Here is a 13,062-nt window from a genome sequence, read left to right as displayed (position 1 = left end):
TAGGTGAAGTATAGTTCATCCAGCTAGTTCCTTGGCTATTGGACATGTTTGTGGGTCATACCTCAGAGTCACAACCTTTGCCAAAATGTGCAACCTTGGAGTGTGTGTTTTCTAGGCCAACTTCAAAATGATCAACGATCCTGTCTGAAACATGACTTTATTCAACCAGGATACTAGTCTACAAGTGAGGTCTGATATTACTGTCATGTGAATTTGGGCCATTGGTTTGGGTCTGATATTGAAAAACAATACCATTATCTTGTATCTGAACTGAGGCAAAATTTTGCATTGGCTGTCCTCTCTAGTTGCCTAGACAGTGAAATTTTCTTCTGCTCCTTGGTGTTTTAAGAAAATCCCTAAGTTACTTGGCAAAGGTAATTTCTCAACTACAAACATGGAGAAAATGGTTGGGTGCTTTCCTTGGTTAATTGGTTTACAGTGGCAATCATGATACTGGATTTTAGCTTACGACCTAGATTTTATTCTTTCTTCTTCCAATATCTCTATCCATATATCTTGGAGACTGGTATGCTGAGGATAGATTGGGATGGTGTGAAATGACTAATTCTTGCTTATCTTCAGAATGTATCTTTTCTGTTCATACTAAAGCATTGTTGTATTTGAGCAATTCCTTAAATGCGTGTTTCTGTGGAAAAGTAACCACAGGAAGATCTTATGTGCCTGAATTTTCTCTGGCTTCTGAGATGGACTCAGTTATTCTAGAAATTGCATCTCCCCTTAATTGTGTGCTTGAAGAACTATAGTATTTAAAATGTGCCAGTGATGTCCCCATGTGCTATGTTTATTTAAATAAGTAATTTCTTCATACATTTGGTCTTAGTGTAGCTTATCTCTACATTATATAAAGAACTAACCAGCCCTTTTGCTAGTTTAAATGGATGTGAAAACAAGTATTTACCTAGAAACTCCAAGCCTTTCAACTATAAATGTAGTATTCAGTTAGTAAAAACTCAAGGCTATTTCTTTTTTTTCAAGGCCATTTCTTAACTCAGCACTTTAAACTTTACTTGAGCAATTTCTCACAGTTCCATAAAATGAAAAACTGAACTATGTAAGATTTTGTCCATAGTAGAAAATCCTTGAGTTGTGAGCAGACCATTTCCTACAGCTCCAGAAACCTAATGACACTTTGAATCAATAAAGATACATGAGGAAGGAAAATCTAAAAATAGCCATCTAATAAATCTACACTGAGATGTTTAAATCACTCCTCAAGGACGGGATTACATTAGAACTTGATGCTTTGTGTCAAGGGCTTCTTCATAAGAGTGTAAAAGCTTGAATCAACTTTTAAATTTTAAAGGTTCTTCATTTGTTTAAAATAGAAACGTCATCAGCCTACTGACATGCCTTTTTCTTGAACTGAAATAATGAGGTTTTTTTAAATTAGAAAATCATAGAAAATCCTCTTCATTTATGGGAGAATAAAATCAGACAACAATGATTCAGAGAGCTAGTTATTTTCAGTACCTAAACTCATACATGGAGGAGGCTAAATTCTTACTATTTTTACCCAGAAATGTAGCTATCTTCTTTTGCTGCCACAATGTATAAAAGTGACTATAGCTACAAAAAAGACATTTGTTAATTTTCCTCCTATTTCTTTTTGCACATTTACCACAGGAAAATCTTGAAAGAACACAGAGAAAGTTTTAAGGATTATTAGTAAGGTCAATCACAATATACCAACTAAAACATTTCCCTAATTAAAATAATGCTAACTCTATCAATGCCTCAAACAAACCGGAAGATTTCTTTTTTTTTTTGTGGTAACATCCATACTATGCATATTGAAGTTCTAGAAGGTAAACACTTTTCGACATTTATTATATTGCTGAGTTGCTATGGATTTGAGTAAAGTTCTTTTGTCCTCTTTAGTGTAGAAAAGGAATTCAGTTTTGGAATTAGAGTTCAGTCACACCCTCAACACCATAAACTGTGTCCTATCTCATGTGTTCTGAATATTGATCATAATGTTAACTTTAGAAAGGTATCACTAAAATTTGCTGATCATAAAAATATTTCCTGTCAAATGTAGGTAGAGAGAGATAAGTACACACATACCCACAAACATACAAATGACAGAATAAATGCAATATCTTTTAAATTTTTTCTTCTTCAGTTTAGTGTAGCACATAACAAGAGGAGTTTTGTTCCAAATACCACAATACATTAGGATAGATTCTCAGTAGTTATATCCATTAATGTAAAGTTTAACAAGTGTATGAATATAGTTATCTAATGTTAGCTTGAAAGTCCCTAAATAATTATCTGACAACTTTTGGTGCTTGGTTTATGTCTTGCTTTCCTCTGCAAATGGTCTAAATTTCATCCATGCAGCCATTTCTGTGTATATGGGATACTAAATGTCCAAATGCAGTGAGACAGAATGTCTACACATTAAGTGAGTTTTACTGATAAAGAGACTGCAAAAGGCAACAAAGGCCTAAATGTGATTGTGACCAAAGCTCAAGTATGCTTTCTGAGTTGTATCTTGACTTCTGCTCCCCCCCCCTTTTTTTTTCTTCTTTTATGTCAGTTGTGGGACTTGAACTCTGGGCCTGGGCATAGTCCCTGAGCTCTTCAGCTTAGCCACCACCCTAACCCTTCAGTTATAGCCCCACTTCCTGTTTTCTAGTGGTTAATTGGAGATAAGGGTCTCAAGATATTTAGAGCCTGGGTTGGCTTTGAACAGAGATCCTCAGATCTCAGGTTCCTGAGTAGCTAGGATTACAGGCATGAGCCACCACACTTGGCTTCTTGACTTCTTTCTACATGCATAATTTCTCCACAGAGTTGGACTTGGACAGAAGTGTTATTGCCTTTGATTTTTCTACCTAGAGAACTTGAAATTACTTGGATAAAATGTTGTACAATAATATTTTTAGACAGGATATGACATCAGAACTGGAATTATTTCAGTTAAATACTACTTTATTTCAGGATCTTTCATTTCTCTATATATTTAGTCTTTTATTGAGGTGGAGGAGAGGATTCATAGTTTAAAGATGGATATTTGCAGTCTTTCCTGTCTTGGCTTTCTTTGAGCCATAATTCTCCAGAACTCAATTTCTTGACTATCTAGACTACAGATGTGAGTCAATAACACCTGACTTGTATACTTAGAATTGAGAGCTACAGTCAAAAGAAGAAAGAGAACTGAGTCATTCAACTAATACAGAAAATTGTCATCCCAGCTGAACTCCCCCCAAAAGAGACATAATTCTTACCTCAGGAACAATTATACTCAATTTTTCAAGATATTAAAGAGAGGACATTGAGTAAATATTATGTCATGGTATTGGTCACTATTTGTGTGTGTATGTGTGTGTGTGCAAATGTGTGTATTTTTTTCTTTTTTCAAATTACAAATAAAGATCCATTCATTAAAATTAAAGCAATAATACAAAAATAACTAAAATGCAGACTGGAGACATGACTCACATAGGAAACATAACATCCTGGGTTAAATGCTCAGTTCTATGCAAAAAGTAAGTAGTAGGAAGGAATAGAAATATTTTATGATTACTTCATCAAAATTACATTATAATCATCAGATTAGGATGAAAATAAATACAATATTGTGCTTACTACTAAAAAAATATGGATTTCTTTTTTCCATATTTTTATTGCAATTAATAGAAGGGTTACATTATATTCACCAGATAGAAGGTGCATTATTTCACAAACATTGATATCGTTTCTCATGCCTTGGTCCCCATTTCCCACCCCTCACCCCCACCCACATCATGTTTTTCCCCCTTCACTATCCGCTTTCAAATAGCCAAATAATGCATATATCCAATATATCAGATAACAAGGTGAAATACTCTAACAATATGGGATAGCCAAGGAGAGCAAAAGAGATGAGAGATAACATTGTACATTAAGGAAAACAATCACTCATTATATGGCTTTTGTTTCTGTACCCTGGAGGTCCTTTCATTTAGCGTCATACTATATGGCCTTATGTATCTAGGTTTGTTCTATTGTAAATCTTTGCTAGGAGAGCCCAAGGTTTCTACTGATTACGAAAAATGAGGGAAACCATTGAGCCTATGTTTGAGTCTGGCTTACTTCACTTAAGATTTTTTCTAAGTCTTTCCATTTCCTACCAAATGGGGCGATGTCATTCTTTCTGACAGCAGCATAGAATTCCATTGTGCATGAATATTACACCTTGTTGATCCACTCATCAACTGAGGGGCATCTGGGTTGGTTTCATATCTTTACTATGGTAAATAGTGCTACAATGAACATCGTTGTGCTATTGGCTTTAGTATGTCTTTGTTTCTGGACCATTGGGTAAAGGCCAAGTAGTGAAATTGCTGGGTCATAGGGGAGCTCTATGTTTAGTCTTTTAAGGAACTGTCATACTGCTTTCCATAGTGGTTGAATGAGTTTGCACTCCCACCAACAGTGTAGTGGTGATCCCTCCTGGCCACATCCCCTCCAGCATCTGTTGTTAGCTTTCTTGATCCTGGCCATTCTAACTGGAGTGAGGTGGAACCTTAGAGTTGTTTTTTGATTTGCATTTTTTTTATGGCCAGAGATGTCAAGCAATTCTTCATGAGTCTGTAGGCCATTCTTAATTCTTCTTCAGAGAAGACTCCCTTTAAGTCTTTGGCCCATATTTTAATGGGATGGTTGTTTCTTTGGACATTAGTTTTGGAGTGATTAAAATTTTTGAGCTGTTAATATATTTTAGATATGAGGCCTTTGTCTGTTGTATGGTTATTGAAGAACTTCTCCTACTCTGTAGGCTTTCTAGTTAATTTGTTACCTGTGTCCTTTGCCGTACAGAAATTCTGCAGTTTAATGCAGTCCCACTTATCCAGATTTTCTCTGATTTGTTGTGTTTCTTTGTCCTTATTAAGAAAGTTTCTACCTGTACCAAGGAGACCTAGTGTATCTCCTATTCCTTCTTGTAACGTTTTCAGTGCATCTGCTTTTACCTCCATGTCTTTGATCCATTTGGAGTTAATACTGGTGCACAATGACAAAGGATCCAACTTTAGTTTTCTGCAGTTCTGCCAGCATCTCTTGTTGAAGAGGCTCTCTTTCTTCCATTCTATTTAAAAAATTATGTACTTCTTTTACAAAGTTAAGAACTAAAAGGAGATCATTGAGTCCACTGGAAAAGTTACTTAGTCATCATCATTTTTATGGTTTAGTTAATAAAACCTTGCCAGTGAACTTAAATATTTTAATCACAGTTTCTCTTTCTGGATAATTATAACTTTATCTTAAAGTTTCCTCTCAGCCATACCATGTTCTTTGGCTCAAAATGTCTTCTGATAGTGCTTTATCACATTTATTTTTTGGGGGATGTTATGTGACCAAATTCAGTGCAATATGGGTCTTAGTAGTCTCCACACAGGAAAATTTTAACTTTTCTGTGAACGATACCATACATGATCATTCTTTCTATACCACAGAGGTGGACAAAAAAGTATATTCCCTATAATTCTCTTGAGTATTGTAAAAAGAATCCAGCATGAAGCTGATGTTAATACAGAGGAGATATCCTAAGAATGGGGCATGCTTCAATCCTTCTTCCTTCTTGTCATTTATCTACAATAATTTCACAAATTCCACTAGCATAAATTGCCTGGTTGAATCAATGCTCTATGATTTTAGGTTTTATGTAATACATCAATCAGTCTAGTACTTCCTTTAAAATGTAACTACTGTCTAGATTCTGCCTCTTTATTCAAGTAATCTTTAAAATCCTGAGCAGAGGCTTATAAAACACATGTCCAACTCTCATAACAGAGGAACATTGGCTTCTGTTTCTCTCCTTACTTGAATTCAACTTTTATTCCTGGCACTCAGAATTCAGTTACATTAAATATAATTCACTTACACCAAAACAACTTTATGTGTATAAATGCAATGACATAAAAATTAACATAATTTGAAGGCAAATGAGTCAGTATGTAATGGTTTAGGGATATGATTCAAAGGTGTTCCTGAGATCTCAGATGCTGGCTATTTCTTTTTCCCCACTCTTAATGACTTACACAGGCTTCTTGGTCTCACCATCAATAACATAAAAAGTAATTTTTAAAAGGGAACTGAAAATCTCTATATAACAGGGGTCTCTTACATAAGAACCCTCAATGCAAATCAGTGACACATGATTACAAAAATTGTTGATATTTCATTAATTATATTCTGTAGTCTTGTCCCAAGGGTTTCGTCTTGCTTCCAGAAACCTTGAGGACAAGCATACAGGCAATATGAAAGTTTTCTATATGTCTGAAACTTATGGTACTATTTTTTACTTTAATTTGAAATTAGAGAGAGGAACTAGGTAAAGGCAATTTTTCATATGAGCTCCATTAGTTCTATTGATTATTTCCCCTTAGTTTCTTTTAAGAACATCTGAACTTGAAAGCAAGTAAGAATTTGGTATTTGTTGAAGATGACAAAGCAGAGAGAAAAAAGTATTACATTGGCTAAAGTTGTCACTTTGAGGAGAATGTTGCTATAACTAGACATTTGAAGATGAAGTCATTCCTCTGACCATTCTTTATGGATTGTATCATAGTTGGAACCAGAGTCCAGAATATTTTCTCTCTCTTCTACCAAAGAAAAATGTAATTATTATCTTCTGATTTTAAATATTTTTATCAAAAAGAAATGTCAGATGATAAATTAGACCAGATGTGTTGTATATATTTTTGATTATACAATAAATATTGAATAGTTGCTTTGCTACTCTTGTTCACTCTGTTTTAATATGAATGTGTTGACTAAGATTATTTCACATATCTTGTCTCTTTGTGATAACAGAACAAATCTGTTGTGTTCATCTATAAAACTATTTTTCAAGCTATTGTGTACAACTGCAAATATTTAATTATGTTTTATACAAGATACACTGATCTCTAGTTAATCAAAGAAGCCACATCCACAAAACATGTTTATTTTGTTTATAGAATTTAATTAGCACAGTGAGAATGTAAGTACATTCAAAGTAAATTCACTTACTAACCTCATTCTAACTCAATACCTTATAAGCTATGTAAAACTTTTCCAGCACCAATTGTTTACATTACCCTTTATTATAACATTCACTTCCTTTGATTTTTCTATAATTGACACCTTCAGATTTTGGACAGATAACAGCATACTATTTTCACAACATACTGCTTACTAACACATGCCTTCTTTCTGCATTGCATCAGTCCCTTATACAAATAATGCTTGTGTGAGTATGAGTGTGTGTGTGTGTGTGTGTGTGTGTGTGTGTGTGTGTGATTTTGAGGCATTGAGAGATTTTGTGTTCAAGGATACCACTATATCAATTGAGCTATAGTCTACCTTCTGGATTTTTGGTGTTTAATTTGAAATAAAAGTCTGATGGACTTTCCTGTCCAGGCTAGTTTGAGACCACAAACCTCAAATCTCATCCATCTAAGTAGCTAGTATTCTAAGCATGTGCCCTGCCACCTAGCATTTTAGTCACATATTAAAAGAAGGCTTTTGAACAAAACGTGCTTTGTTCTCCCAATGCGGATACAATTGAAGAGATTATTACAAGCGAATTTAAAGTTAATTAAAGCATCAATTTTCCTTATAACAATGTAATTAACATTGATGAAGTAAGTTAAGAACAACTCAAGAACATTATTTCAATAAAAATGTAGTGTGCCTGTTTTCAAGCCATAAAACAATTCTGTATGCTTTCACCTCATATTCACCTAGTTGTGAAATAGGCCATAGAATATTCCACACTGATGCAACAATTCATCCATAGCTCAGTTATTTTTCTCTTTATCTTTAGGTATAGAAAATTTGTTTAAGTCTTCAGACTCTTTTCCCTGAGTTTCTTTGATTCCTTTCTGAATTGTGTTTCTATTTTTTCTTGATTACTTCCTTCCAGTCAGTTTCCAGGGCACCAGCGATAGTGATGCTATTTAGAGGAAGGTTAAACCATGACCCTTCTCTGGTAAACTTTTCACAGTAAAAGAAAATAAACAGTCAGATTCTGAGGACCTTCTTTTTTATATTTCCTTCCTGTTCAGGTATCTAAATTTCCCCTAATTTATTTGTCTGTTGATCATTCTTGCTCACTCTGTTAGATACATTAACCTCAGTGTTTTCTGACAAATGAAGTACATTTACAAATTATTTTCTTATCTTTTGAATTTTATCTTTCTTCCCTAAAGATTACTTCCCAGAAAAACACAGAAATAATTATATCATCTGTTTCACTTATTTCTTCAATACTCTCCCTCCCTTTTCTAATAAACCTCTTTTTGAACATTCTGTGTATTTCTCATTACCTTTACTTTATTTATTTTGTATTCATCACCAAAATAGGTGCCAATTTCAATATGAAAGACTTTTATATGGATACTAATAGTCAAACACTCTGAGTTGTAAAGGTATTATAGTACTTCGGTATTAAATTTTGCAAGTGCTATGGACATTAAAACACATCAGGAAAAGTTAATGTAAACTGCCTAATAGTAAACTCACTCTACTTAAAATAAATAAAATTGCTCAATCTAGAAGTTGTATTTATTTTGCTTTACTCTAGTAACCAGGGAAAGTTGCCTCCACTTCAAGGTTTTTTTGTTGTTGTTTTTCTTCCCTGCCTGTGATTTTATCACCTTGACTGGAACTATTATTCAATGGAGAAGTCCTTCAAATGTAATTGCAAAGTCAGGAACCTATAGGGACAGAGAGATCAAAAGCTCTCATCACTCCAGATGCTACAAAGCCTTCCCTTCCAGATGCTACAGATTTTGCTCCCCAGGTATTTTTAAATTAGGAATCTGTCTTAGCTGGTACAGGAAGACAAGAGGTCAAGCTCAATCAGATGATTCACCTAAACCTATTTTAAAAAGAATGTGTCCTAAGAGTCTTGTTACTATTGCAAAGGATTATTTAGTGAATCTGATCACTGACTTTCTAAATATCTCAGCAGTTTGACAAAAACTTGATATCTTGACTTGATCAGACCAGGGCCTGAAAATAGTGAAGCCTTTATCAAGCAGCCTGAAATCACAGCCACTGCTCGGGAATATTGATACTGCTCACTATGGGAAAAGCAGAAGTGCCATTCTCTGAACTAGAATGCCTTTATTACCATTCCAATCATTTTTTTAGAAGAAAACAAGGCAATTGAGTTCTTGCACCTGCAATTGTAAACAATGAATCATCTATTATTTAACAAAGTAGCCATATTTCTGAGCAAATATTTTTAAAAGATAGAAAAATTACGTTTTTAAGGATCTCTCATGAACAAGGATTCGTTATTAACCCTGAATTTGTTTCTTCTTTTGCTAATTTTATAAAGCAAAACTAATACATATGAATATATGCTATATATATAATATACAAATATAAATATATGCTACATATTATCTGATGTAATATATTGTGTTACATTATATACTACATTTTCCTAAATTAGAAGGATGTTGTTCTTGATATGTCTCTAGGGTAGTTCTTACACATTTGTTGACAAAGGATGTGAAGAGAACACAGCAGGTTGAATAATTTCTAATCTTTCATTTATTACTTAAGAGTGTTCCACCACATTAAGACCCCACAACAGCGGTAAAACCAAATTCAGATTTTTGCTTGTACTAATAAATTCTTTCCTAAAGAAAAGCAAGAGAATGACTGAGGAAGAAAAAGAGATTAAGGAGAATGTTTTTTAAATTGTGTTGAAATAATGCTCAGAGAAAAACAATGTCATTTGCAGCAGAACTTCAAGTATTTTCAAAGTAAATTATGCACTCTTGGGTTTTATAAAATCTCATATCTCTGTTCCTAACTATAAGCAATGAGTAAATATTAACCAACTAAATGACGAACAATTGGAGACTAGTCATCTCATTGCAATGCTAAGAGGGTCAGTAAATATTACTAAATGCAATCCATAAAACTATTTTATGTGGTTTAAATAGGGATAATAATATCTAAAGATGGAGCTTAATTTAAAAGCCTAACAAGATTTCTAAAAGTTAATTTTAAAATATCCAAATCTATCTTTATTATTTTACAATTGAAGGATATCTTTTTATTTAAAAAATACTTGAGGGCCGGGAGTTTAGCCTAGTAGTACAGTGCTTGCCTTGCAGTACCACATACAGAGAAAAAAAGCCAGAAGTGATTCTGTGGCTCAAGTCCTAGAGCACTGGCTTTCAGAAAGTGCAAGAACAATGCTCAGGCCCTGAGTTCAAGGCCCAGGACTGACAAAAAAAATACTTGAAAAGGGTTAATTTTATTAAGCCATATATTCTAGTCGGAGATATTTTTCATTCCTATGGTTGAAATATTCTAATAAAGAAAGCCCAAAAGCTATGTACACATGTCCACATAGGATGAGGCTAAGGAAAATTAACTTCAGAATTTGTAAATAAGAGGTTTATCTTTGTGGTTGTTATTCTTAATATATTATATGAAGCTATTTCTTTTATTTTCCTTTCATGTTTTATCTCATGTTGTTAGTGTGTCTGAGTTTGGCGCCTGATATATTGCATATATATTTATTTGTTTATTTGTAAAAGGGAAGGTAAGGGAAAAACAAGATTAATGGGAAGAGTGAGGGAGGGAAAACGGGAGAAAAACATGGAAATGGGTAACAATGTTCAAGAAGTAATGTACCCACTACCTGATGAATGTAATTGTAACCCAACTGTACATCATCCCAACATTAAAATAAAATAAAAAATAAAAATTCCTATGCCCCTTTAAATGAAAAGATTAAGTATTTCTTTAATAATATAGGCTTTTATGAATATTTTAAGCCTGAACATAAAATATTTTGTAAAGGATAAAACTTAATACAATTTTACTAGTACATATATATTATTTTTAGCCATTGTTAAATGATTTTAGACTCACTTTTATTGTTTTAAAGTATCTGTTAAAATGGAGTAAAGCAAAGCAAAAGTTTACACCTCTAGAGTAAAACTATAAGCATATTATATTTGCTACAATAAATGATACATTACATATATATTGTTGTAAACAATGCTTATTGTTATATTGATAAATATTTTCCTAAATTTTTAAAAGAATTTATTAATATTGATTTTTACATCATATTTAAAATGTCATGTTTAACAAACAAGTATTCAAGAATGGAATCTCTATATACAATCACTGGCACTTAGATTTTAGAATTAAGCTGAGGGTTTTTATGTCATTAATATATTTAATGTATTAATATATGTAATAAAAACATTATGTCTATATACTTCCAATATGAACAAAATTTTGACATCTGTATTTTGCTTTTACATGATGCATATAAATATAGGCCTTTGAAACCTAGCAGAAAATTTTGTACCATTAGTAATTCATTTATTTTTGTTTTTGCATTCATTCTACCATCCACAAACTTACCTTATTCATTAGTTTGTCAGGTTAACCTTAATGGATCATATAGGAGACTAGAAATAGAAAAGTGAAAAAAAGCAACACAGTTTATGGAAAAAATTATCTTTCATAAAACAGCTGAAAAAAATCCTTTAAGAAGAGCTTTAATTGCTCATGCTTGCTCTTTCCCCTTAAGAGTATTTTCTCTATGAATCCATGTTCTAAAGTGCTACTTAATGAACAATGGACATTAAAATTTATATTAAAATAAAATTTCCAATTAATAAACCAGAACAATATGGTTAACATATGAGTTCTATCTAACATTCTGTAGTTCCTTTTTATATCTCAGGGACTGTAGGCAAGTTCCTGCCCTCACTGCCTGGTATGTGTATTTTCTATACTAAATATATCATTCCTTTATTCACAACTGTGTTTCCTTCATTTTTCTTTCATTTTTTTCTTTCTATAAGTTTTACTGCTGTTTCTTTCTCTTCTGCTGTTTCTTTTTTTTTTTTCTCTTCTCCTCTTCTTCTTCTCCTGTTGACAATGAGGCTTAAACTCTGGTCCATGAGCTATTCAGCTCAGCGCTGCTGTTGCTCTACCACTTGAGCCACAGCATCACTTGAGCCACAGCACCACTTTTGCTTTTCTGATGGATAATAGAGATAAGTCTCACAGACTTTCTTGTCTGGGCTGGTTTGAACCATAATCCTCAGATCTCAGTTTCCAGAGTAGCTAGGCATATAGGCATGACCCACTGGAGCCTGGCTGCTGTTTCTTTCATGATGTACAATACAGTCTTGGAAATGCAAGAATGCTTGTAATTAGGAATATAATAGAATTTTGGGTTGCATTTAATTTCACAGCACAATGAAATTGTTCAAACTAATATATGTATGTTCTGTGTTTGTGTGTTGTTTCATATGATACTATATTCTTGTTTGGTACACACATCGAAGCTAATCTCATTAAGTCAATGTTCAAAGTCAAAATCTGTCTAATATTTCATTCATTTATCTTGTTTCTTGTCTAATCTCTGCAATAGCACACATTATTATTATGGAGTTGTAATTGAAATAGAAGACTTTTTAAAATGATTTTTGCCTTATGGAGGAAAATAGCATCAGCAATGATAACAATACTTTAATATTCTCTTATTTATAGTCCATAATGTAGCATAAATAATATGGAGTTTTTAAAATATAGCTGTCAGTATATAACCATCTCATTAGATTATTTATAATAGTATTGAAACATATGCAATGTTTGGATATAAACAGATAAAATTTAGCTACTGTGCATACTTAAAGATAACTCCAATAATATTGATAAATTAGGCTTTGCATTTAATTAACTTGGTGACTGATTACTCTTTTTCTTTTAATTGTATTTTATTGGCAGGGCAATGTATAGAGGGGTTACATTTACATTCTTCAGGTAGTGGGCTCATAACTTCTCAAACATGTTTTTGTCCCCCTTTCATTCTACTCACTCCTCACAATGATCTCTGATTTTTCTCATATTTATATATTCCACCTTGTATGTTCAAAATAAGTAGTTTTATTTTTTGTATGATTGTAAAACTATTATCAGGCGCGCGTCCCCCTTTCACTGTGGGGCTGCCTGCGGTGCTGGTGGCTGCGTGACTCAGGGATATCCGCTGCATGACCAGATGAAGGCTGGCATCCATTT

This window comes from Megascapheus bottae, chromosome 11 (assembly GCF_031878675.1).
Source record: "Megascapheus bottae isolate mThoBot1 chromosome 11, mThoBot2.hap1, whole genome shotgun sequence".
In the NCBI taxonomy this organism is placed as follows: domain Eukaryota; kingdom Metazoa; phylum Chordata; class Mammalia; order Rodentia; family Geomyidae; genus Megascapheus; species Megascapheus bottae.
Note: the sequence above shows the minus strand (reverse complement) of the source record.